Here is a 27,892-nt window from a genome sequence, read left to right as displayed (position 1 = left end):
TTTGGCAAAGGTCGAGGGTGGGGAGAAGAGACAGACCAACCCGATCTTGTTTTTCTGAACAGAAGCATCAGCTCCAAAAGTAAGAGTGGTCAGGCCTTCCCTCGGGTGAGAAAAGTTAAAAAAAAAATTGATATAGAGAGAAAGAGATCTATAGATGGAAATTCAGCCTCTTTGAGGGGTGTGGTGCTCGCTGCCCTCTGAAACCATTTGCTTGTTCTGGCAGAGGGAAAGTAGGGCAGTGTTGACAGGGACACCCAAGACACTGCCGGGGAGATTTCTGGGCCTGGAGGCAGGGGTTGACAGACACAGGGAACCTGGCTTCAGGGCTGCCCAAATGTGCTTCCATGTGAGAACTCCCTTCCCAGGGCCTGTATAGACCCCCAGGCCTCAGCTTGGCTTCCAGCTTCCCATCCCCCACCCTTGGGAAAATTCGAGGAAATAGAAAATGGTTTCCGACGGACTACAAAGAGTGTCTCCACGGTCTGGTTCCACCTCCCAGTGTGGGTCCTCAGCCCTCTGCTCCCCTAACCCTGCATATCCCTCAAGAATCAGCTCTGGGCCGCCCCCCTCCACCCCCGTCCTCCATCAAGAAGCTCTGAGATTGCTTGGGGCCACCTGGCCTGTTCCCCTCCATGCACTCTCAGCTGCCCACATCTGGCAGAAGGTCCCAGGACAATGAGGTCGAGCTAGATACCCTCCCTCGTGACACTGTAGACTCCCGTAGGCAGGGCTGGAGTCCAAGGTCTGGTATGTGCTTCATGCCCCAGTCAGGACTCCATCAATGAGGAAGTCTGGGTTCATTTCAAGCCCCAGGTAGAGTCTGAAGAACTCTGTTGGCAGGACAACTGAGTTACCCAGACACTCTCAAAACTACGTTCTCCTGCAGCCTACACCGTGACCCTCTGGTGGTCTGTTTCCCATTCTGTGGACAAGAGAACTAAGATGTGGAAACTTGCTTACAAGTGGCCAAAGAGAAAGCAACAGATCCGGGCCTCAAACCCACGCTGTTTGTAGACATCAGTGGTTTCTCTGTCGGCGGCCTCCATCCCCTCCTGCACCCACACCCCAGCTGGATTCAGACAGAAGGCACCGCCTTCACCACTCCCTCTGTGGCCCACTCCAGTTCAGGAAGAGGGGCTCTCCCCAAAGAGCCAAGGTAGGGACAGTTGTGAGCAGGTCCCGGGAATGGGGAGCCAAAGCACCAATAAGCCAAAGCACCCACAAGTGGATTGGCCACCACTTGGGTGAAACAGCTAGCCCCAGAGGCCATGGCTATATCCCTCTCAGTCCCTGGCCAAGTTCTGGACAACCCTGGGCTCTTGCTGCTATCCAAAATTATTGGATGAGGAATTGTCCAAACACTCCTAAAACAGCAATAAAACACTCTTTTACATTTCTACGTGCCCAGATGGGTTGTCATGAGGTTCCTAGCCCCTGATGCTCAAGCCAAGACACAGATAACAGAGCAATTCTTACCCTGGAGGGCCTGACTTTGCACAGAGGTGGCCTGCATCCCTGCCCTGGGGCTCGGCCTCACTGGTTGGCCAGGCTGGCTGGAGCCTCAGTGTGCAGAGAGGAGGAAAACGCATTTTGGACACATTCCTTGGACAGACAAAGACAGAGCGCCTACTGTGTGCCAGGAGTGGTGTCTGGGAACACAGCAAAGGGAAAGACATTGACACCCAGTGGAGGGGGGCCAACAAGTCATCAGGCAATTATAATCAAACAAGGCTGCACAGGGTTACAGAGGCACAGAGGAGGGGGAGCTGTCAGTCTGGGTCCTGGAAGGCTTTTCGGAGGAGCAGATGTCCGAGTGAAAAACACCAGAGAGCTGAATATACACTTGCCTGGAGCCCAAAGAGTGTGTATTAGTCAGGGTTCTCCAGAGAAACAGACGAATAGGATGGATGGATGGATGGTTGGTTGAGTGGGTGGATGGATGGAGGGAGGGAGGGAGGGATGGATGGATGGATGAATGGATGGATGGTTGAGTGGATGGATGGATGGATGGATGAATGCATACATACATGATGGATAGATGGATAGACAAATAGATAGAAGAGATTTGTTCTAAGAATTCCACAGCCCCCCCCAAAAAAAGAATTGGCCCATATGATTATGGAAGCTAAGAAGTCCTACCATCTGTCATCTGGGAGGTAGGGAACCAGGAAAGCTAATGATAGAATTCAGTCTGAGTCCAAAGGCCTGAGAACGAAGAGCACTGCTATGGAAGGACAGGAGAAGCTTAAGTTTGTCTTGGCTCCACACCTGTTAGTTCAAAAAGAGAGAATGACGCTGCATGCCTTCACAATGGTCTTCTATTCAAGCCCGGGGGTGGGGATGGCCCCCACTTCATGGCCAGGCCACCTGCTTCACTCAGTCTACTGAGTCAAATGCTCATCTCTTGCAGAGACACCTTCACAGACACACCCAGAGAAAATATCTTACCCCTTAGCCCATCCAGTAGGCCCGTAGAATTAACCAGTATGTATATGTGGGAACGGGGGCAAACTGCCACCAGACACCAGAGCAAGGCAGCCCTGAGTTAGAAGCAGGACCCCCAAGTTCTTCTCCTTGCGACCTGAGGGGCTCCTTCACATGCGACGACCCACTTGTCCATGTCGACAATAATTGTCACGTCGTAGGCTGGAGCGAGGATTCAGGGTGACCACGTACCAAGTGTCCACACAGCACCGGGCACACAGCAGGATCAACCAGACCTTATACCCACCCTTCCTATGTCCTGCTCAGGGACAGGCCCAGGGTCCCATCCTGAAGGGTCCGTCTGCTCCAAGCTTGACTGTGAGTCACGTGCGGAAAGGCCAGAATCATCCATCCTGCCCAGAGTCTGGAGTGAGTCCTGGGGCACCACTCTGCCTCCTTGGCTGACCCGCCCTGAGTTCTGTCCATCTTGGGACCTAGTCCCCCCTCTGCTTTTTGATAGCTCACCAGTGTCCCTACCAAGACACAGCACTTCCTTGGACCCCAGCAAGCTCTGCTGGAGCCCCCACAACCCCCTGCGCTGCCCTGACCTCCCTGGGATGATCCAGAATTGTTTTCATTGTCCTGAACATGTATGGGAAAGAAGAGACAGAAAGTGAGAAAGTGGGCGCCTGGGTGGCTCAGTGGGTTAAGCCTCTGCCTTCGGCTCAGGTCATGATCCCAGGGTCCTGGGATCGAGCCCCGCATCAGGCTTTCTGCTCAGCAGGGAGCCTGCTTCCCCCACTCTCTCTCTGCCTGCCTCTCTGCCTACTTGTGATCTCTGTCTGTCAAATAAATAAATAAAATCTTTTTTAAAAAAGATTAAAAAAAAGAAAAGAAAAAAGAGGAAGTGAGCTGGGACAAGGGGCCAAGAATACCGCGTGCAGAGCGTACGTGAAGTCCAAGCACTGGGCCAGCCCTTGCCTGCACACGCCCCGCCTCCAGCCACTGAGCGGGAGAGAAGGAATCCCTGGCCTGGGGGATGTTCCTTGAGGCTCCCCATACTCTGCTGACCACAGAGGACACCCAGGCACAGCCCCTGGGCCATGAACAGAGTGATCTGGGGGGGGTCCAGAAGCAAATTCTTCTTATTCCCGAAGTTACCACCAGTGGGTAAGTAGAGATGTTGCTAGCGGTACTCAGACAGTCCCTCTTCTACAGGGTGATGGGGGTTTCTAGCTCACTTCACATCACGGCTAACCCCATGTGTCACCCTGTCTGGGGGCTCTGTTCACCATTCCTCACATCCACATCTCAACCTCTCGACCGAAATGGTGTCCCCTCTGCCACCCGGAAGCCACTGCTCATGTCCCTGGCTTCCGTCCTTCTCCCTGGACACTTGCCTCCTAGCAAAGCCAGTCCATTCGGTCTCTCTGAAGTTGGAAGTGTCCACCACGGTGAGCCAAGGTCATGTGGACAGGCCGGTGGGAGAGCCAGGCTTTTGAGAAATAAGATCCCTGGCCCCAGGGTCAGAAACCCTTGGGCTGGTATAGGGGACACAGAGCAGCTAGTTGGGGCTGGAATGTAGGACTTTGCAGGCTGAATCAAGGGAACCGCCATCTGAAACCCAGCCACAGAGGGCCTTGAGGCCAGGCTGTGGAGAGGTGTCTCACGTGTGCAGGATGCTGGCTCTGACCCTTGCTGGAGCCTTGGGCGCCCACAGAGTTCCACTGTGACCACAGGCACAGTGCCAGATCTGCGTTCTGCACTGTCAGCAGAGGGGGGCGGCCACACGGAGACAAGAACCATCCACGGCACCCTTGAAAGTTGTCACGGAGGAACGGGACAGTTGATGAGACATTCTGAGCAGGCCAGGAGGCTGCCTGGGCTGACTGGGGGGACAGGGTATAAGATGGGTGCTAGAGCCCAGACCATGTTAATCGTCTGTTGTAGCCGAGCACTTGAGGGCGAGCCTGACTCCCAAGCAGGCTCAGGTGGGGGCTGTGGAGAAGTGAGGGATGGCACCCCAGACGCAGAGTAATGAGCCAGGGCACGGCAGCAGTGGGGTGCAGGTCTCATCTCCCGTGCTCAGTTACTTGAGGTGGGGAGGCCTGGTCTGCATACCGTGGGCCGTGCCTTGCAAGACACAGCGCTTTCCGAGTACCTGCTGGAGGGAGGCGGGGAATGAACAAGGCCCAGGCCCTGCAATCCTCAGGGCCGAGAAGGAGGGTCCTGGACCCCGTTCAGAGACCCCACAGGAGCGTGGGTAAGGACATGGTCTCTGCAGCCAGGGGTCAATCCGAACCTCTCCCCCAGCTTGTTCCATGACCTTGAGCAAGTACCTTCACCTCAGCTTGGCTCCATTTCTTATCTGTAAAGTAGGAACAAGAGCTCATTCCGTAGAGCTGTTATGGGAACTGCATTACGGATTGACAGGGTGTGGCCTCCCAGATTCTTGCGACGAACCCCTAACCCCCACGTTGTGGCCTTAGGGCAGAATAGGGTTTATTTATTTATTTTTAGGATTTCATTTATTTACTTATTGGACAGAGAGAGAGCACAAGCAGGTGGAGCAACAGAGGAAGAAGCCAACTCCCAACTGAGCAGAGAGCCCAATGCAGGGCTCCATCCCAGGACCCTGAGATTGTGACCTGAGCTGAAGGCAGACTCTTAACTAACTGAGCCACCTGAAGCCCCTGTGCTGGGATGAGTGTCCTTGTCACAAGAAGAGACATGATAACCACCCGCCCCCGTCTCTCTCCCTGCCATATGAGGACACAGCTAGACGTCATTCTGCAAACCAGGAAGAAAGTTCTCACCAGGAATTGAATCAGCCAGGTCCTTAATCTTGGACTTGCTGCCTCGGGACCTGTGAGAAATCCGCGTCTGTGGTTTCGGTCAGCCGGTCTCCAGTGTCTTGTTATAGCGGCCCGGCGTGACTCAGACAGACTGCACACATAGCATAATCCCCGGCGGGCAGACGTGATAGGAAGTTAATAAATAGGGGCACCTGGGGAGCCCAGTGGGTCAAGTGTCTGCCTTCAGCTCAGGTCATGATCCCAGGGTCCTGGGATCGAGCCCCACATCGGGCTCCCTGCTCAGCGAGAAGTCTGCTTCTCCCTCTGCCCCTCCCCCTGCTCGTGTTCTCCCTCTCTCTAATAAATAAATAAAATCTTAGAAAAAAAAATAAGCAGCAACCATTGGGAAAGGAAACACCGCACAGAGCCAGCAGCCAGACTGCCTGGGTCCAAAGTTGGCCCTGCCGCTGGGACTGTGTGTTCAGTGGTAAACTTCTTAGCCTCTCTGTTTGCTCAGCTGTCAGAGGGGAGTGGCGATAATTCTACCTCTTTCCAGAACAGGTAGATAACAGCACTCCAAGGCTTGTATGCAACAATGCAGCCATGCTAACAGCTAAAATATTTAAATGTTCCCATAGCAGCTGGTGACAGTCAGCTGCTCATCTCCCTGAGGGCTACTGAAGGCCCTCCCAGATGTTCCACGATTTCGCAACTGGAGAGCTCATAGCTAGTAATAGCTAGTACAAGGGGCCGGCACTTCTCACTGGGTTCATCACTGAACTAAAGAGTTCCAAAAATGCTTTGAGAGATGACGTCACCAATATTAGAGTAAAACATACCTTTATTCATCCATTCATTAAATATTTATTGACAGCCTCCAGATGTCACCGATGTCAGGGCCTGAGGATCTGAAGAGAAATAGGCCTGCTTTCTGCCTTCAGGAGAAGGTGTCATGGGGGAAAGACCCAGAAAGTAAGGGACTGCATCACAGGACGCACAGGGCCCTCAGGGCCCCCAACCAGATGACTGAGACAAAGGACAAATTCCACCCAGGGATTGAGATGTGACACTCTTCTGTCCAGTACTGATGTCTCTACTTTATGCTCAGTTTCACTATGTAGGGTTGTCAGACTTAGCAAATAAGAATTCAGGGCACTCAGTTAAATATGAATTTCAGATAAGCAATGATAAAAATTTGTAGTATAAGTATATCCCCAAGTGTGGCGTGGGATATACTTACCCTGAAAAATTTTATCTGGCAACCCCATATCTGTTAGTTACAACCAGTGCTTTTTAACTATCAAACGGGATCCCTCCACGTCTTCCTGTAAGACCATCCAGGATACAGTTTTGTTTCCTGGAGAGAACAAGAGAAGGGTGGAGCAGAGAAGGGAAATGAGAGTGAGGGGGCCCAGAAGGCCTAGAGGCCTCTTCTAGGCAGAAAACGGAGGTGCCTCGGGAAAGGTGGGAGGAGGAGAGAGACGGGTGCTGGGAGCTGGAGGGAGAGCTCGTCCTCTCTGCAGCTGCTCCTCCTGCCCGGGCTGCCACCCCAGCCTTGTGCTGGCGGAGGCGCAAGACTCGTCTTAGGGACCTGAGTGTGCTCTCCGAAATGTCAGCAGAAATAAACCTGGCTAATCCTCCGCGATGGCCCGTCACATTAATATCCCTGAAATTCCAAGCGGATTAAAATAACCACGAGCATGACACCATTTGGAAGGCCGGGGATTTACTTGGAAGCGGTGCCCCATTGGCAAGCATTCCTCTAATTGCTGCTCCGTATAAATAGAACGTTCTTTAATATCGCCACCCGGCCCGGCTGACAGATTTAGATGGGGGCTGCCGAAGTCATTAGTGCCCTGGCTGTGGTCAACCCAGGCTCTGCTCAGGCCGTAAATGGGATTCTCGGGGGCCGATCAATCTTCCCAAAGCCGCCAGCCCTGCCTGTTGATCGGCAAGGCCCTGAGTGGCTGCAGCTTCCCAGAAATGTGCTTGCATCTGTCAGAATTATAAGCAGCTGGCAGCTGACACAAAGGTCAGATTTGCTGCTAGTGTGGAAATAGAATCTCCCTGGTACAAGAAATGCTACTTAGCAGTGTATCAATTGCAGGCGGGTCATTAAAGGAGGGGTGTGTGCGTGTGTGTGTGTGTGTGTGTGTGTGTGTTACACACAGCCTCAGTTGCCTGGAACCCACTTCCTCTGTAGGTCTGCACAGGCCACAAAAGCAGGTGCTCCGACGAATAAAATTAAACAGCAGTTAGTTCCCGGTGAACTTCTTAGCATTATCCTCATCAGGCCGTTTTCGTCCTGTCATCTAAGGGGAATTTATGGAGCATTCAAGCTGACTCGGGAGCTATTCTAGGCAGTGTAGACTTGGTGAAGGCCTCTCTTATTTATGGGCTGTGTGGCCTTGGACGTGTTATTTATTGGCCTCTCTGAGCCTCAGGTCTGACGTCTTTAAAATAGGGATAATGATTGCTGGTTGAGATGGCGTCGAGAGGCCCAGGATATGCTCCCCAAAGGGCTGGCCCGAGACAGTAGTGCCGACCTGTGCCACACGGCGTCTGCAAAGTGGACAGAGGCAGCGGGGCGGGGGGGGGCAGAAAGGGACAGGCCCGGATCCAGAGGGGGATGCCCCCGGTATGGACACCCCCATGAGGGTTGCCTGAGAGGCTGGATCCTGGTGTCTGCAGCCATAGGGACTCAGACCACGTCTGAGAGGAAGGTCTGGTTTGGGGGAGGGTTTCACACCAAAGGCAGTTTCTGGGGCCTGGAAATGTTTGACACTCCATTTCAGTGGGACACATTCCCCAGGCAAGAATGGGGCCCCAGGGAAGCCGTTTCCCCCCAAGGAGAGGATCAGAGGAGAACCAGACTCCTGAGCATCCTGCACCAGCCTGGGGCCCGGCACAGCTACAGGGAGCCCAGGCAGCCTGGTGGGCTCTGTTCTCGTCCATTCCCTCAGCGGCAAGTCTCTTAGATCTCCAACGGATCGGCCACCCTGGTTTGGGAGTTGATTCTCTCTCAGTGACATGGGTCTGTGTCAAGGCGAGCCATTCCTGGATCAGTTGGCTTACGAGATTTTCTCGGACACCATCGACGAAAAGGGAGTTTTCTGTATTGTGACAGAATTCCACCCACGTTCCAATCCCCCGAAAACGTGCCTAACCGAGGTTGCTTCCATAAGAGCAAGTGATTTCTTCCTTCAGCTGTTGCCACATCCTTCCCGGGGGGGAGTCCCCGTGTTGGCACCGCAAGCCGCACGCTGGGTAGTCCTGTTTTGTCCCGCGGCTCTTCCAAGTCCCACATCCGCATGGGGCAGCTTGGCCGAATGTAGAGAACACGGGCTTTGTGTCCCCCTAGTCCCCTTCTTCAACACCTGTGACCTGGGGCCCACCGAGGCCGGCAGGGTGGATCGTGACGTTGCAGGAAGACACCACAGGGAAAGTGCCTGGAGGCATGCAGGCCGGGTGGCAGCTAGTGGCCAAAGTCCACACAGTCCCAGCAGAGAGGGAGGCTTTTAGAGGCCTCTTCTGGGCAGATGTCACCGTTGTCCACCACCACTCGGCCAGCAACAAGAGTGAGTCACTGAGAGCTCAGCCCGGGAGCCTGGGCTCGATGGTGGACTGGCCCCGCTCCTGCACACTAAGCCTCTGGTGGGACGGGGCCCACCAGCACAGCCCAGAAGATGACCCCTGGGCCAGCCCTCCTGTACAGGACAGAGCTGCCAACCGTCATTTTAACTTTGGCCCAGGATGTGGTAAGGAAAACCCAAGGCAGATAGTGTTTGATAGTCATTCAAGGAGATCGATGCTTGAAACCTTTTAAAGATTGTGGCTTAGTTTTAACTGTATTGTATCAGGAGGAATTTCATAGGCCACAGATTCACATGAGGGTTAAAAAAAAAAAAAAAAAAGAAACCTGATTTCTCCCTTGATCCACAATTCTGCTTTGGGCAGGACCTCTGCTGGGATTTATATGGGGTTTTTCCCTTTTGTCCTTCAGAGGTTGCCCTCTGTCAGGGTGGGGGGAGGCATCATGTGAGGCCCCAGGGGTGCATATCAGGTTCTCTGAGGTCAGCTGTCCACGCCTCGGCTGCGCGGGGCATCGCCCACCCTGTCCTTGGTGCCACCATCACGGGCTGGTGAAGAATTCTCATTCCCGTGACTCTCTGGCTCTTGGTCCACGCCTACCACCTGCTCTCACCTCCCCACCACATTTGCTGGCTGTCAAGTTCAAGGGCAGAAAGCTCGTGCTGCTCTTCACATGACACTTGGGGCCTCGTGGGGATCTTGCAATGCAGACCAGGCTTCAAGCAGCCCCTTCTGGGCTGTGGGTACCTCACAGACACGGGAGCTTCTCTATGGAGCTTCCAGGCTCCCAGCTTCTCTCAGGGAGCGGGACACCTGTCGCCTGTCCTCTGCTGGCTCCCCAATTCAGGCGGTGGAGGCATGGAGCATGCAGCAGGACCATTCCCATAGACCCATCTAACTCATTCTTTCCTTCTGAGGCCTCTTCTTCTCCCCCAGATCCCTCAGGGAATCTTTAATCTAATCTGGGTAGGTGGGGGAAAGTGGCTTGTGTACTGAATGCTCAGGATTTGGGCCTTCAAAAGGTGCAGTTTTGAGATTCCCAAACTCTAGTCTCTGCTATGAAATTCACAAGGTCTGTACGCGCTTGTTTGTTTCTCTTCCTCTGTGTTTCTGCTGTACCGTGAGGTCAGTGAGTAAAGATTGGAGAAAGGATAGAAAACACCAAGAACAGGAGAGGGAAATGTTTCAGATATTTTCAAAATGTCATCCTCTGTGGTAGGGAGGCCTGCCTCGAGGTCCAACTGTTCATTACATCAAGACTTTCAATGTTTATAGGAAAGAGTACTCTTGGCTGCATCCCGTGACATGGAAGTTAGGAGACGGGACTTACAGCCTCACTCTGCCCCCAACCAAATGGGTGAGCTTCCCTTCCCATGTGAGGCTCGATGAGAGACAGGCTCCAGGCTTCAGCTGCAGAAACCCAAACAGCCAGACACCTGTTCTCTCAGACCCTGACAGCTGGAGAGGGGCACAGGGCCAGTCAGCTGCTTCCATGGGGAATAACACTGAGAGCCACAGGTCCATTTCTAATGTGTCGTGGCCCTGACGGAAGCAGCCTAATCTGTTTTTGTGGCAGGGTCTGGCCATGCCCTCAGCAGCCTGCCTTCTCTGGTCTCCTGCCTGTTTTCTGAGCCTAGTTCTCCAGGCTTCCAAGGGGTTTGGTGGGCGCCCTATTATCCCCCATCAATTCTCTTTTCCCCTAGGTTATCCAGCACTGGTGTATAGTATACAGCCAAGAGCTCTGATGGGTCATAATGAGTCACACTGTTCCCCTTTATAGACCTCATTGGCCCTCTCTACAAAATGAGGTGTTCAAACCCGGTGAACGCTGAGATCTCACAATCTACCTTATGCTTTAAATATTCCGGGGCTGAATCACATGACTAACTTTGCTAGTTAACTCATCCATGCCCCAAACTCCACCATCTTGTAGGTGGCCCCTGTCCACATTTTAGGGAGTAGTGACCCTCAGCATGGTTGGCCTCATACCTTATTCCATCCAGCATGTAGGTGATCCACCCAAAATGAGTTCTGTGATCATTCAGTCAACCAGGTCCTTTCACTGCAGGACTTGTCAGAACCCTTAATATGCCAATAAACATTGGCAATTCCCGAAGATAGGACTGTAGGATACATCAATTATTTCCCAAATGAGTTTTGTTACAAACACATTTCCTTGCTGCTTATTTATCTCAAGAACTAGAATACAACAGAACACACTTTGAAAAACAGTGCTGCAGAAAAAGAGATCCCAAATGTCACAAGAGAAAAGACAACATCTTGCACGATTTCTAAAATTTTCTCTCCCGTTCCCCTTCCCTCTTCCCTCTCCTGCACGCACACACAAACTTGCTCACATAGGAACTCCCTGGCCCAGCCTGATTACATTTTCTTTCTTTCCTTTCTTTCTTTCTTTCTTTTATTTAAACCACCACGTAGCTTCCTGCATGTACAGATAGAGACAGCATTTGATGCCTCGAGGAGTTCTTTGCCTGCAGCAATAGTCTACAGCGACTCGGGATTTGGGGTTTCTGTGGTCCACACGGCTCCTGGGTCTCTGTGCCACTCGAGATGCAGCAAGTGCTAAAACACGTGTGCCTTCCCAGCCCTGGGCACTCAGCAGCCACGTGGCCCATGGGCTGCCTGCTGCCTCACTGAGTCCCAGACGCAAAGAGGACACACGCCAGCAGTTCGAGGACAGGCGCAGCCCACTGCCCCTCCTCCTAGGTGTCCTGGGCTTGGCCCCTCTGGGAGAGTTGCCGGCGGTAGGGGTGGGGGGGGGCTCCCTGACACCCACTGGGAGGCCCCAGACAGCCCCACACCTACCCTCCCCTCTCCAACTCTGCCATTCAAATGTCACTCGAGAGCATTTCAAAACCTCTTGAAATCATTTCTATTTTCAACTCTTACTCTCTCTGGTGAGAACAGCTGCCGCAAGTTCGCTCCTTATTGCATGAAGAAGGATTTCCTCCTCCAGCATTAGGGGAGTTCCTCGGATGGCTGTTACAGGGCCCCGGGACAGGAGGTCTGCCTCCACTCTCACCCCCGCCCCTCCAGGAGGGCCTGACGGGTGATTCCACGAGTTCAGCAAGAACAGGAGGAGCACTTGGCCCCGTTAGCCTCTTTGCCTGTCCAAACTGAAGAAGTAAATGTTTGATATAGTATTTACTGGACGCTTTTCTTCTTTGTTTGCTCTTATTTACAAACATGCTTTTTATCCCGAAAAGTCAAAAAATGAAATATACAAAGAGAAAAATAAAAATGACCTACAATCCTGCCACCCAAAGATAACTGTAAATATCTGAGAATATAGCCTCAGGATATTTGGTCCTTCTTTCTTCCCTAATCCTATGATCACACCCGTATACATGCAGACTCATTCTCCTTCTGGCGACTGACAATCTGACTCAAATGGGGCTTAAACAAAAAAGAAAATTGATTGGCTCTCATTGCTAGAAGATCCAAGAAGTCGGGCCAGCTTCAGGCAAAGCTGGATCAAGAGGTCTTTGCTATCCCCAGGACACAGCCTCTCTCCAGGAGCTTCATGCTCAGTTTCCAGGATGCCATTGTGGGCTCAGCTCACAGGCCTTCAGACTCAAGTCTAGAGGGGAAACCTGAGTTTCCTTTCTAGGAGTTTCCACAAAGGTCCTGAACCTCATTCCGATTGTATCAACCTCCAGTCACATGCCCAGCCCTGAACCAATCACTGTGTCCAGGGAATACAAAGTGCTGATTGGCTAAAGTCAAGGTCATGGGCCCCACATCCAGAGACCCGCCCAGGCAACCTGCACTAAGAGATAGCTGGAGCCCAAATGAAAATTCAGGAGCTGTTGTTGGAAGGTAATCAATGCAGGGGAGGGATTAAACAGTAAGAGTCCATTATAGATTGAACATGAGATTTCTGGCTCGAAATAGTGAATGACTCACCAATTAGCCTTTAAACCTTCTCACTGAGTATGGCTTGGAATTTAGACAAAGGGAGAATTCCCAGCAGTTATCATCTGACCTACCTAGGATGCTTTTCATCAAGCAGAGGCCCACTAGGAAGAGGTAAGAAGATTCTTCTCACCTCTTCTCTCATCTGTTCTGTCTCAGTGGCCCAGGGCTGGACCTACTAGAAAGGGGTCAACCATTCCTCTCCATCTCTGACAAGCTATCTTTGAAGTAGTCTTCTTACCTTTCCTCACTCAGTACCCCCTCTACCCTTGTCACTGTCTGCTTACCAACCAGGCCAGAAACAACAAATTGCAGAAATGGGAAGTACATTCTGGAAATCTCTCTGCTCATCAGACAGCAGGAGCTGGGACCACAGTGAGCTGGGGCCAGAGCCCCACTTAGAGGAAACACCACTTCACTGAAGAGTGCTAGAGGCCGGGATGGGGGTTATGGGACCCCATCAAAATCACAACGCAGACCAGCAAGGAATGAGGGACTGAACTGGGCTGCTGCCCCTGCTGGAGATTCCAGAAACACCTTCATCCACCTTCTCAGTGAGCTCAGTAAAGGGGAAGCACGACCTGCTTTAAAGAGACACAGAAAGTCTTAGAGAGAAGATAAGGATCTCATTTCAAGATGAAATCACAAGAGGGTATTAAAAGGAGGTGAGAAATGGAAGTTTCACCAAGTAGCTAAAAACAATAGCTGAATGGGATGGCTGGGTGGCTCAGTCAGTTAAGCAGCTGCCTTCGGCTCAGATCATGATCCCAGGGTCCTGGGATCAAGTCCCGCATCGGGCTCTCTGCTCAGCGGGGAGCCTGCTTCTCTCTTTCCCTCTGCCTGCCACTCTGCCTGCTTGTGCTCACTCACTCTCTCTCTGTCAAATAAATAAATAAAATCTTTAAAAAAATAGCTGAATTAAAAACCACTTTTGAAGGAGGTAGTAAAAAATATGATGGATGACGCAGAAAAACAAACCAGGAAAGCAGAAAAAGAACATGGCTGGCTCTCTTGGAATGCAAAGGGGACACAGAGGGGGCAGTCCTGAAAAATAAGACGGGGGAGAGCTGAGATAGAAGCATTAGAACTGGTTCTGGAGCAGAGCCACCAGATGGACCCATCCCCGGCAAGTCTAATCCAGAAGAAAGGGGGGGGGGGGTCTAACCATCAGCACAGTGTCCCCCGTGCACAAGGAGACCTGGGAATTCCACCAACCATCCTGTTCTCAGAATCGTGTCACATGCTACAGGCTCAGTTTTCAGCATTGCAATGGGTTTTGTCTTGATCCGCAACATCATGGGGCTACAGGGAGCTGCCGGGATCGGGGTGCTCATGCCTGGCACTGACAAGATACCAACAGCGGGGGCGAGGCCGGGCCACTGCGGGGACACTGGGCAGGTTGCCAGGCCAGACAGGAGGTGAGCAGGCAGCAAAGACAGCTGTGCTCTAATTTTGCCAAGGGTGTGGGTAGCACCATCAGACCATTAAGAGAAACAGCCCATGAAGAAATGGTTTTGTGCAACCGAGTAACGCATTTAGGGCAACTCTGGAAAATAAAGACCCACTAGCCCAGAGCCTCCAGCAGTTCCAATGAGGCTGGAGTCAGCAAGTGGCAGAATCACAGGGTTTGGGAGGAGGGCAGAGCCGCTGACATAGGAAGGGCCATCTGGCCGGTTGGCAGCAGCCCACCGCTCTCGGGCCGACCTCGAAGTCACCCAGAGCTCAGTCCTGGGGCGGCCCTTCCAAGGAGGCTTGTTGAGTCAGTCAAGTTCCACCTTCTTGAAATGCCCACCATGCACCTGCTGGAGAATGAGAGAGGGCACTGATTTGGGAGTCAGAAGTCTTGAAGTTCTCACCTTGATGTGCTCCATGACTGTCCCTTCACATGTTGGGGTATGGCCCCTGCAGAGAAAGACATCCCCCAGGTCTGGTTCTGTCTCCCCCCACAGAGCACTGTGACATCCAACCGAGACACACATTGGGAACGTGTTCTGAAAAAGAGAATGTGACCCAGTAATGCGGGTTCAGAGGATTCTAAGGACATTGAGAGTCAAAAGGGAGAAACTAAGGAAGAATATTCTAGACTGGGGTGGGGAGTCGTAATGCCTGAAAGCCAGCATTCCACTTATAAGAAAAAAATTAGTCTCTGCGGCTTTTTAGCGAGAAGGAAAGATTCCAGAAGCATCTTGGAGTCCTGACTTTCACCTGAGCTCCTTCTCCGTCCCTCTGCCTCTACTCTGTGTGATGTGTGTCAGCAGCTCTGAAATGATGGCTTAGGAGGCTCAGAAGGAAAATCCCAAAGTTATGTGTATGCGAAGTGAAGGCAAAAAAGACAATTTCCCAGTAGGTTGGAGATGGTGGCCTGTTGACAGAGGTCAGAGTAAACATGGGATAGATCTCCTTCGCCTGTACATCTGCTAACCCAGCACATTCTCTGATTATTTTTTCACCCCCAAGGAGTATTTTCAATAGGCCAGAAACAGCCCTTCAAAGCACCCTTGCTAGGATCAGACACCACAGAGAAGGAACCCGGAGCTGGTGGCAGGAGGTTCAGGATCAAATGCCATTCGCCATGCCTGCCCCTGGGCCTCAGTTTCCCCTTCTGCAGAGTAAGAGAGTGGCTAAGATTCTCACCTCCCCATCACTGTTCTTTAACAGAACTTTAGTGGAACAATTCTGGGGGATAATTCTTTTGGGGTGGGGGGAAGTGTTTTTGTTCCTTTTCATTTTGGGTATACTGCACAAATAATTAGCTTTTTATAAATGCATAAATGTGGTCACATATACGTACGTTCATCCTTGGTTTTACTTTTTCTTTTTGTTGGCTCCTCTCCTCCCCCAGAAAGAAATTTCAGGACCTTTGTAGCTCTGGTGCTCCACGTTTCTGGGGCTGGGAGAATCCCGGGGAAAGGTGGAAAGGAAAGAACACTAAGGGCCACTTATGCCTGGTGCTAAGACAGGGAGCCAAACTCCATGGGGGTGGTCCTCGCTCGCTCCAGGAGACCAAGGGGAGCACCACTCCTCTACCTCTCCAGCCTTCCTCCTCAGACACTGCCAGGTCTGGAAGCCAGGCCATACCTGCGTTTGGGCTCCAAATCCCCAATCTTTCATGGAACCTAGGGATCAGAGGCACCACCAGAATCATTTGGTCCAGCCTCTGTGTCAAGGCAGGAGATCATCCATTCTCCCAATAAAACTCACCATGGAAAGCTGTCCCACCCGTCTTCCTGCAGGGAGAGGGGGCTGGTGCACTCCCAGGGTTTTCAGTCCTATCACCTCATTGCCTTCCATCTTAGAAACCTCTGGAAGCCAGGAGGCCCATATCCTGGTTCAACTCTATGCCAATAGCTCAGCCCCAAAGTACTCCTTGCAGGCAAGAGAAAGCAAAAGCAAACACAGAAAGGTCAGTCTAAATGAACGAGCAATTCACAAAAGACACAGAAGCGGCTAAGAAACATGCAGAAATCTTTCCAATCTCAGTAAAAATAAAATAAGTAAAAATAATAAATAAATAAAAATGCAAACTCAAACAACAGTGGCATGCCTTTGGCGGCGGTGAAAAAGGAGGAGTACTATTCTGTGGGGAGAGGCTTCTGCCTAGACCCGCAGACCCTCTGTGTGGGACAGGCACGGGGCATCACCTCTCCAGAGAGCTATGCGACAGGGAGCTTCCAGGCGCTGGCCTCTGCATTCCACAGCTCCACGTCTGGGAGCTCATCTCAATGGAATGATGAAGATGGGACACAGATATCTGAACTCAGGGATATTCACAGAAATCAGAAAGAACACCCATGTCCAACAAAAGGGCTCCATTAAATGTGGTACAGCTATACAATAGAATTCTTTCAGAATTAATGTCATAAGAATGGACACGTTACCATAAAAACGATGTTCACGATCTATCCCTGGTTGGAAAAGGCAACTCGGCATACTCCAGAGTCCATATAAGTAGGAGGACTGTTGAAAGGCATGTGGTGTAGCATGATAGATCAGAAATACACAGACTTCTGGATGACTTCAAATATTTTAGCTACATTTTCTGATTTCCCATATAAACAGGGGTTACTCACACATCGCAAAAAGAAAATGCCAGCCCAAAGAAAGGGTTGCTTCCTCCCAAGCAGAGGGGTGGTCTGGAGAACCGGTTGAGCCTTGGTTCCCCACAAAACCCTCCCATGCCAGCGGAGGGCAAGGCAGGGAGGGAGAAGGGGTCAATGTTTCAGCATAAATCCTGGAGCCGACGTCTTTCTCTTTTCCTTCCGTAGAAAATGTGCCGCCAGCACTCCCGAGGAAGACTTTGTCTCCCAGACCCTCCTGGATCCTGTCTTTCCCCACCTGTTAACCCACCTCCTCCCCTCCCCCTCTCCCCCCCTCACTCCCTCCCCTTCCCCCAATTCCTTCTTCTTCTCCCTCCATCTTTTCCACCTCCTCTTCATGCACCAGGAACAGGGCTGACTGGCTCTGAACTTAGCAATGCTACTTCCCAGCAGTGTGGCCCTGAGCTGTCAGAAAATGCCTTTTTATGCCTCAGTTCCTCATTATTATGAACATTGAGAATAAGAGAAGAAGAAGAAGAGGGGGAGGAGGAAGAAGGGGAAGGAGAAGGGGAAGAGGAAGAGGAAAGAGAAGAAGGAAGGGAGGAGGAGGAGGAGGAGAAGAAAAGAAAAGGAAGGAAGGAAAGAAAGAAAGGAAAGAGGGAGGAAAGAAGAGGTTTAAAAAAAAAAAACTTTTACATGTAATGCAATATCTTGGATTTTATCCTGAAACAGAAAAAACAAACAAAAAAAAATGAGTGGAAAAACTGGAGAATTCCAAGTAAAGTCTGTAGTTTAGCTGATAATAATATGCTAGGTGTTAATTTCTTGGTTGTGCCAAATGTATCTCGGCCATAGATGATTCTAGCACTATGAGAAATTGAATAAGGGGAGAGGAAACTCTGTACTCTCTTTGCAACTTTTCTGTAAATTTAAAATCACTCCAGGAAAAAGATTTATTGGTGGAAAAAAAAGCAAAATGCACAGAAAAAGGCCTGATCCAACCCAATATTATTTCACTATTCCATTCTGTTTTCACTGTGAGCGTCCAGGGGGTGGTTTTCTCGGAGGGGGCATCCGACTGTTTGCACACAGAACCTTCTCTGGAGCTGGGCACCTGGAGGCTCTCCGTGGTGACTCACCTTTTGGCCTTGTTAGTCATTCCTATCCCTTGCCTCTGCTTCTTATTATACCAAGACCTTGACTTGATGTTATTTTATTTTCAGAGTTATTGTATCTAAGCTACCTATTGTAAGTTGGTTTAAACTTCTTTGGAACTAGTCAGGACATCAATAATTAAGAAAAACATTCCTAAATGAATTACTCCATTTTTCACCTGCTCCACACACATAAACACACACTAGCTGAACCTCTATAATTATGGATCCGGGAAGAACGTGGGTTTAGAAGCAGAAGAGCCCTGCTCCTGTGGACTGTAGGACAATGGGAATAAGCCCCACATGGGTACTCTGGGGGCTGCAAGCCTCCCTTCCTTCCTGGGGCATTCTAAGGATCTGTTAACATGATGCTCATGAAACCCCTTGGCAGAATTCCATCTCCCTGACCGCTCTTTCCCTCTGCAGCCTAGACTTGGGAAGAAAACGTTCACCAGTGGGAAAATTCAGGTCTGGGACCAGAATCTGCCCAGGGGGACTCACGTCTCCTGGTCAACCACTTCTCACAGTCACGTGTGGCCCCACAGCACCATATGGGACGGGCTGGTCCAGTTCCTTGTGGAGCTTCTGCCATTCTCCCAGGAAGTGGGCCCGGGGCCAACTACCAGGGCCTCCCACCCCCATCTAGGTCTCCTGCCCGGGCCTGGCCAGCCCCATTGCACTGCCACATGACTGTATAGACCCTTGGAGAAAGGGTCTCTTCTCACCTCTGATTCCCTAGCAGGGATGCAGCCATCAGTATAACCCTGGGTGGGATATGACATGTGAATGTTTATCCCCTAGCAGGGATGCGGCCATCAGTATAACCCTGGGTGGGATATGACATGTGAATGTTTGTCTCTGGTTACAGGGGCTGGGAGAGCAAGGGGGCAAAGCACCTGCAAGACACCCTTAGGGAATTACCATCCTGAACCCCACATGCTTAGGCCCCTGTCAGAGGATAGAGGGAGGCCCAGGCACACCCCCTCACTCATGCCTGGCCCAGGCTCATGCTCAGCATCCCCATTTGGGGTGAAAGGGGGAGAGAGTGGGGGTGACTCAGAACTCAGAACTCAGAAGGGGGGAACTAGGGGCGCCTGGGTGGCTCAGTGGGTTAAAGCCTCTGCCTTCAGCTCAGGTCATGATCCCAGGGTCCTGGGATCAAGCCCCGCATCAGGCTCTCTGCTCAGCAGGGAGCCTGCTTCCTCTTCTCTCTGCCTGCCTCTCTGCCTACTTGTGATCTCTGTCTGTCAAATAAATAAATAAAATCTTTAAAAAAAAAAAAAAAGAAGGGGGGGGACTAAAAGTGAGGCCTTAATCCATCCAAGCTGGTGAGCTCTCTGCTTCCCAAACCCAGGGGAAGGAGAATAGGTAAGGGAGGGGACAACCTTGCTGCCTACCCAGCAGATCTCACCCACCCAGCCCTTCACCTCTCACTTCTCTCCAGGTCAGTCCTCAAGCAACTCAAATTCAGTTTTAGGGGTTGACACGGGAGAAATATGCCCTTCAAGAAGCAGCAAGTGGGGTGGGCTAAGGCGAAGACTAGAACACAAACTTTGCATGGCTATTCCAGAGGTGAGGGGCAAACAGAGTGATGAGTATTTACTGAGCATTTACTATGTGCCAAGAACTGCACGATCTCATTTAATTCGCAGGAAGATCCCGTGACGTCCAGTATTTACACAGGGGGGAAAAGAGATGTGCAGGGGTAATACAACTTAACCTGAGGTCACATCGCTCAAGAGTTGTGCCCTTAGCATCTTGAACCCGGTCCATCTGGCTCTAGAGCTCACCTGTGCCCTTGGTCACAATGTCACAGAAGCAGCTCGCAGGAATTCAGAGTGGTCCTGTTGGGGCAGCCTAGGGCAGAAATTCCAGGTGGATAGAAATCAGCTGCCCCAGTCCGTTGTGAGTTCATTTCCACAGGGAGGAGGGAGGTGTCAAGAGGTGGGGGACAGGAGCGACCTCTGGTTCCTTTGAGGCTGGACCACTTAGGCCCATGGCTCCTTGGTCCCTGGCACTCTGACAGAGGCAGAGGGAACAGCTGAGACCAGGTCCAGGAATCAAGAAAGAACAGGCTAGGTGGTCACTCAGCACCAAGCCAGCCGTCCAGGCAGCAGCACCGCATGCCCACCCTGGGAGGGACCCGTCACTGAAGTCGTTCCCGCTCCGTAGCTCATGGCTTACCAGCACTGCCTGCGTACCCCGGCTCTTGGGCCAAGTCCTACCAGTATCCTAGGGGCCTGTGGGGTTCTCCCCCACCCCTTGTCCAATTTCTGGGGAGGAGCCTCCCTTGATGAGGTATCCCAAGGCAGCACAGGCTGTGAAGGAGACCCCGTAGCTGGAGGGGTGCGGGGTCCCTGGACAGTGTGTCCTACAGTGTTCCACCGCCCAAGATGCCTCTCTGACAGAGGGCTCGATGGGGCGGCTTCTGTCTTCGGGCGAGTGGGAACATCCCAGAGAAATCATGACACATAAACCACAGAGAGGACCCAAGAAACCCCACAGGCCTCCTGGAGGGGCACTCATCTCTTCTCCAAGAGTCTGGCCTCTGTCCTCTGACGTTTATCTCTCTAGAAGACAGAGAACAGTCTACGTGTTGTTTGTTGCAATCCTATTCGACACATGGAGAAACTGAGGCCTAATAATTAAGTGATGGCGAGTTCGGAAAAAGCTGGAGGGAAACACAGAAGCCTCGTGACTCCAGAGCGGACTCCTCCTGCTGGATGCCATGACCCAGCACTCTGCCCTTGCGCCAGGGCTCTGTCTAGAAGTCTCTGTTGGCACGGAGTAGCCGAGAATTTGGCTGTGTGTCCACTCTAGTGAATGCTTGGTTTATACGCCCTCAGCTTTATCCCAGAGCCTCGGGCTTCTGGACAGGGTGGGGTTGGGGGAATTCCAGGACCTTGACCTGGAAGGAATTCCAGGAGACTGGGCTGCCTCTTCCACTCCACCAGCCACTGAAGAAGGTCTGGGCGAGCCAAAGACTTGCCCAAATCTCCCTGTGAGGATCCCGGGAGCCATCCTTCCATCCCTTCCTCTCCCTCTCCCCCTTCACACCCCTGCACCGGCGGGGCCACCGGATTCCACAACATGGAAGTCATGGCCCATTTCATCCTGCTAAATGGCATTCTCATAGGGTTACGGAATGTGAAATGCGAGAACTTGAAAGGATCTTATTGATGGTTATGACCAATGCCCTCTTTTAAGAGATGAGGAAGATGAAGCTGGGGAGGGTGAGCACCCGGCGAGTCAGCCCAGGGTCTGGGCTAGGAGCTGGACCCGCTCTCCTGGGCCCTGCTGCTCTGCCCAAGCTCCCTTCCCACTTTCCACCAGGGAGCCCCAGCGCCCTCACGGCAGGAACCGCAGGAAGCCTGTGGTCAGGTCAGGGCAAGAGTTAAGGACAAACCCGAATGCCAGCAGGGGGAGGAGGGGGTAGCAGAGCCCAAGGTCACGTCAGAGGGAGAGCCAAGCCAGAATCTGAAGGGTGATCACCACACGGATTATGATCGTCCTGCTGGCCCAGGATTTCTGGACATTCCAACTTCTTAAAAGAACATCTATAAAATACAATTTTGCAATGTAAAATATTCCAACTCGTAAATATAGAAACAATTCGAGTTTAAAAATAAAACCCCGAGGCTAACTTGTGACCAGCTGTAGAATCCAGCTCCAGCCCCTTTTTATAGATGAGGAACCCGAGACACAGAGCAGTGGCCCATCAGAGACCACACAAACACCACCGTCCAGGGCGGCTGAGTCATTGGTGGGGCATCCCCCGTCCAGGCCACCGGTCCTGCCCCCCAGTCCTAAGACAGCATTCTCTGAGAGCACGCTGCCCCTACCTGGGCCCCGGGACCCACTCCTCGGGCTTTCTGTGATGGACCCTGAAGGCCCCAACCCTTGGCCTTCTGTTAGGTTCTCCCCATGGTCCACATTCCCCAAATCTCTTTGAGTGCTTTTCTCTCGCCATGTCCCTTTAAGAGTCCAAAGTGGGCCAGAGCACTCTGAGACCCCGCCGGAGGGTGGGAAAGGCTGCAGATTCCCTTCCCTCTGCCAAGCCCTTCCCACACACCATTCCCCTTGCCTCTGGACATTCTGCCCTTCGCAGTCCGGCTCAAAACAGCACAGCTGACACTCCAGAAAAATCTCATAGAGCCGAATTGGGAGCACGTCAGCAAAAGAGGAAAATGAGATCATGGCCACCCTGCCACCTTCCCTGGCTGGCTACGCCCGCCAGCAGGCCGTCTGTCGCCGCGCCCTCCCTGACCCCTCCTGCATGTCCAGTCCTGGGCTCGAGACAGGGGCCGGGGGCAGTGGGGTGAGGAGGTGGCACACGGGCTCGTAAAAGCCACAGGACAAAGTCCGGTGCTGAGATGAGCCCTGAAGATCGCAAGGGTTTGCTGAGCTGCTAGACGGGGGTGGCCAAAGTCAACACGGGCTTATGCGAGAAAATGGGGCCGGAGCTTTCGCAAAGAAATGATAGAATCAGTTTGGATAGAGGGCAGGGGAGAGCACATTCAGGCGTCAGGCATCAGGGACGTGGGACAGGGTGGGGCACACTGGGGCACGGAGCTGGCTCGGGGACCCCAGCCGCCCCAGCTCGTGAGCCAGACCCCTGGCTGATCTGAGCTCTGCGTCTTCATCCACAGACGGACCCCACGTTTTCTTGCTCTTGGACAGGAAATCTGTGCTCATTTCTCCCAGCACCCAGCTTATGCCAAACATACGCACCCCTCAAATGAACAAGTGAGTGATAGAAGACAAACACCAACCCAATGAGAAAGCTATGAGAACTGACACCCAAATAAGATAATTCCATATTTTAAGGCTGTCAAACATTTCCCTATCAGTATTTGTGTTGTCCCCGTAACAACCCTGGAGGCAGAAAGTATGGGTTTCACTAGTCCCGTCTGCCAACTAAGGAAACTGAGGCATGAGGCATGGTAGGAGGGATCCAGGACTTACCTGGATGAACCCCATGGCTCTGCCTTTCCTGGGTCCCCCTCCTGGGGTTCTGCCTGCCTTGCAGCGAGGAGGCCCCCCATCCTACTGCTGCGGGGGAGGCCTGCAGTCAGCCGGCTGGGTCCGCGCCGGGGTGGGAAAGTCTGGCCAAGCCAGGAGGCACATGGGCTGCAGTCCGCCCACAGACCTGAGCCTCACCTGCGTGTCTAGCACTTGCCAGAACAAAGCTGATATTTTGATTTCCATCTGAGCGACCCTGCAGGGGTCCCTCGATGTGGCCTATGTGAGCGTCTAGTGTTCCACGGCTCCAAGTCTGGGAAGTGTCACTGCACACACCCACCTGTTTTCTGGGAGGTGAACGGGGGAGGCGGAAGACAAAAGCCTCAGTTTCTGCCCCTTTCAAATGGGCTGATCCCATTATATTGTTGGAAGGATGCAAAGAGGTAACAGACGGCCGCAGGCCCTCCCAGTCAAGCAAAGTATTGACTCAAGTATGCACACTTATACCGGAAAAGGTGTTACGTGATGTGGGATTTAAACACAACGATTAATGGAAAAGCAAGCTTTCATTTGACCCAAGGATTCTCTGAGTTGCAAAACGACCCACAGGATTTCTTTCAGTTGCAAACCCCTGCTGGTCCCTGTCCTCCAGGCTGATGTAAAATAGGGGATAATTTGGAAACACGTGGACTGATCAGCTACGGGTCTGTGTATAAAACGGGCATTCTGCGATGTCGCTTCCATGCTCGCCAAGGTCCTGTCACCTTCTCTGGGGTCTTGGGCTGAGATCCCCAGTGAGCCGTGCCTGGTAAACAAGGCCTGGTGCCTCCAACCTCTCCAACGTTTCTCCCGCAGCCACCCCGTGTGAGCACCCACAGACTCAGTGAATCCTCCCCACATTCGCAGGCCAAGTTCATGCCCATCTCCTGCAGCCCGGGACTGACTTCCTATGGCAAAGACAGCGGGTTCCCCTCAAGAACCTGTTCTCCCCATGGCCTTTTGTAATAGAACTAAAGGCTCTATTCCCCCAGGCCCCTTTTGCCGGAAGCGCTGTGGCCTTGAGCTCCCGTTCTGCCAGTGAGATAGGAGGGGTGGTGGTGTGTGCAAAGTCTCGGTCATGCCCGGACTTAATGGAAGCAGCATTTCCTTAACCTTCGCTTATGATGGCAGGTGCCGGAGCGTCTTGGACCATATGATAAAATTTGCTGATTGATAATAGTAGAGCAATAAAATGGATGGATCCCGGGTCTGCAAAATCACAAAACTGCCCTATTAGGCCTGGACTGCTTAAGCTATTACTACTGTTACATGAGGGGGAATGAATTTCCCTTGTGTTTCAGCCATCGTTATTTTGGCCTTCAGTTATGGCAGCTGAATCCTTTCCCTTTGCATGGCTACTTCCAGACACTCTGCAAAAACCACCCCAGGAAGTATCTCCTGATGATGCCCACATTCCATATCACCCATCCCAGAAGCTATTATCAAGCCCAATGTTGCTGCACCCAATTCTATTTTATTTACTGTCCTTCTCTCCAGTGCAGAGCGAGGCAATGCCAGGAAGGCAGGCAAAGACAATTATAAGGCCTCCCCTTGTCATGGTTTTGGTGTCCCTTCCGTGGGCACCGTGACTTCCAGACAGAGTAGTATGCCTCTGCGGGGCAAAGCCAGGTCGCAGACCTCTGTCACCACCCTTCGCGGCGTGGAAGGCATTGCTGAGACTTGGGGGCTTGACATACACATTACCAGAAGAAACAGATGGGAAAGGAGGGCGGACCGGGGCTGCTGGGGTGTGGCAGGGGACCGTGCCTTTAAATACAACCTGATGTCAGAGAACTCTGCGACATGTAACCCAAGAAAAGGCGTGCTATAATCGGATCCTTCCGATGTGGAAAAACAAGGCAGGCTCACTGCCGCTGCCATGGAGAGGCGACAAATGTTTGACCTCGGGTGTGAGGAAGACGGATTCTGGGCTGTCACAGGGAGAAACGCACACCTGTTCCAGCTGGAACCCAGTCAATGCCGGCCAGCCACCCTCTGCGAGACCAGCTGGAGTCCTGGAAAAAGATGGATCATGCTAGCTCTTATACAATGAAGCTGTCGAGCAGCTGCCCAAACTGGAAAAAACTGCCTCATTGAGGTAATGAGCTCCCAGACGCTGGAGGCAATCAAGCCAGATAACCATTGGTGGGGATACTTTAAGGGGATTCCAGCTTTAGGTTGGTTAGGGGAGGAGATGACTCTGGGTGGCTTGAGGTTTCCTGATACTATGATTTTTCAGGCTTCAGTGGGAGCTGATCACATTGGTTGCATCTGGACATTTCTCCCTAGGGGCCTGCCAAGGTGCCTCAGAGTCTACCATTAGAACTTCATTCATTGAAGTCAGGTATCACGGTCTTCTGGGCATGTCAGTTACAGAAAGGGATGCCACATAATGTTACTGGTATTGACTCTTCTTTGCCAATTGATTTAGCAGATCCTTCTCCCAGGTGCCTGGGGGTAGGGGTTACCGGGACACTGGTCACCATAATAGAGGGCTCTGACCACCCAGCAGACAGAGTGTACCTGCAGGCCCGGGGGGCAGGAGAGCTGAGGGTACACGAGAAAGTAGCGGCAGGAGTTGCGCCATCAAACACGGCGTTTGGCCAATTCACAGCTCAGCCCAGGGTGACCCGGCCTGGTCCCAAAGCCCAGCATCTACACAACATCTTCCGCTTCCCAAAAAGAGCACTGGACTAGGTGTCTGGAGACCTGGGCCAGTGGCCTTGGCTGGGCCAGTCCCTGGCGGGGGGATCTTGATTATGTTGCCACACCGCCCTGCAGAGCCCAGCTCCCTCCACCACCAAAGAGGAGGCATGGGCTGTCTACAAGGCACCCTCCCCATGACGGGGTGTGGGGTCAGAACAAGGGTCCTCCCAACCTAGTTATGAAACTCAACTCTGCCTTTTCAGTTTTACTTGCAGCCTTGAGCAAATTACCTACCCTTCCTGAGCCCCAGTCCCCATCTCTGTGAAATGGGAACAGTAATACTTGCTTTGAAGAATTATTAATATAATAAAACATAAGACGCCTCACTTGCAAAGTGACAGCGTGGGAGCTAACGACGGCCATTAGTTACCATGTCACCTCATGTCACCTCATGAGTTAGCTCTCCAGTGAGATGCAGCAGGCTTGTCCAGAAAGGGCAGGTGGATCCGGGATTCCAACCCAGTTACCAGACTTTGTCCTTTCCATGCAAAAGCCAGTAGCCCTGGGCTCTTGCTGGCTTGGATACCGGCCCTCTTTCTTCTTTCTGGCAGCCCTGTTCAGAAGCCTCAGTAACAATGGGGTCTGTGTCCCAGAGCTGCAGGCGTGGGAGGCCTGGGGTCCTCTCCCAATATCCTGTTGCCTCACTGGGCATACTCCCAAAGTAGCCTCCGCTGCTCAGGGTTTTGCCCCCTCAGGACTCGGGGCAGGGGGGGCCGGCCTGGGACCAGCTGCAGAGGTTGCCATCCCCACCCACACCCTTCCTCCGCTGCCCCTCTGCCCAGAGGAGGTCAGGCAGCTGCAGACTTGAAAGCCAGGTTGGCCACTAACTGCTGTGTGCCCTTAGGCTGGTTACCACCGGTCTCTGAGCATCAGTTTCTTCATCTGTCAAATGGGCGTCGTTAGTGCCTGGCACATCGCAGGGCCTCAGTGGGGGAAGAAAGGTGACTGATTCCCACTCATGGAGGGCTTGTGAGGTGCCAGACAGACTTACCTATTTATACACACCGCCCTTCCTCTGTTATGACTACCCACCCTCCCCTTAGCAACACCAGCATGCATTTTTCTAGAAACAAGGACATTTTTTCATGCATCAACAAACTCAGGAAACTTGACAAGGATGTAAGACCACTCTCTAGAATGCAGTGTGCGTTCAAAACTTTAACAGTTTTGGGGCGCCTGGGTGGCTCAGTGGATTAAGCCACTGCCTTCGGCTCCGGTCGTGATCTCAGGGTCCTGGGATCGAGCCCCGCATCGGGCTCTCTGCTCCACAGGGAGCCTGCTTCCTCCTCTCTCTGCCTGCCTCTCTGCCTACTTGTGATCTCTCTCTCTGTCAAATGAATAAATAAAATCTTTAAAAAAAAAAAAAAACTTTAACAGTTTTGTCCCCATCATGGGAGCAGTTGTCCCCATCATATCCTGTAGAGCAATGCTTTTCTGGTCTGAAATCCAATCCAGAATCAGATTTTGCTTTGACTGCAGGGTCTCCTTAGTCTGGAAGAGCTCCTGCACTTTTATGTCTTTCATGACCTTGACATTTGTGAGGCGTGCAGGCCAGTTATTATGTAGCATGTCCCTGATGTTGGCCTTGTCTGACCATGTCTCCTCATGATCAGACCCAGGTCCTGCGCTTTGGGCAGAAATATCACAGAAGAGATGCCGAGTCCTTCCCAGGGCAGCTTATCAGGACAGGATGTCCACTCACCCCCTGACGGGGACTTCTGTGCTCACTGACTTCGGGTGAGGAGAGCACTTTCTCCACAGCACAGGCGTTATGTTTCCTATTCTTTGGGGAACATCATCTCATTTTAAGTCCAGGTTCTTGAGTCAAACAGAGCTGGGAATGTATCTCGGTGTCAACATTGACCAGCTATGTGGCCTCGGTCAAATTAATTTCTCTGAACGTATGAAACAAAGGTTGTACCCCTACATTTCAGGGTCATTTGTAGAAGCAGATGAGATGACGTATGCGAAGCCTTGGACACGGCTGGAGGAGGTTCCCGGGCGGACACCCGTGATGCTCACTGGGCATCTGCCCAAGGCTTAGGAGGGGACTGACGGAAAGAGCTTCTGGCAAAGGGCAGCAGAAGTACTTGGGGTCACGTGATACCCTGAGCTCAGAGGAGGCAGAGCAGGTTTCTGCTGAAGGCAGACAGCCTAGGGAACAAAAACAGACTAGTAAGGTGTGACCCATGGTTGTGAGCCAAGTGTGGACTTCGGGGTCCTGCCAGTCTGGGTTTGTCACCTATAA

Source organism: Meles meles, chromosome 6, assembly GCF_922984935.1.
Source record: "Meles meles chromosome 6, mMelMel3.1 paternal haplotype, whole genome shotgun sequence".
Taxonomy (NCBI): domain Eukaryota; kingdom Metazoa; phylum Chordata; class Mammalia; order Carnivora; family Mustelidae; genus Meles; species Meles meles.
This window is presented reverse-complemented; position numbering follows the sequence as displayed.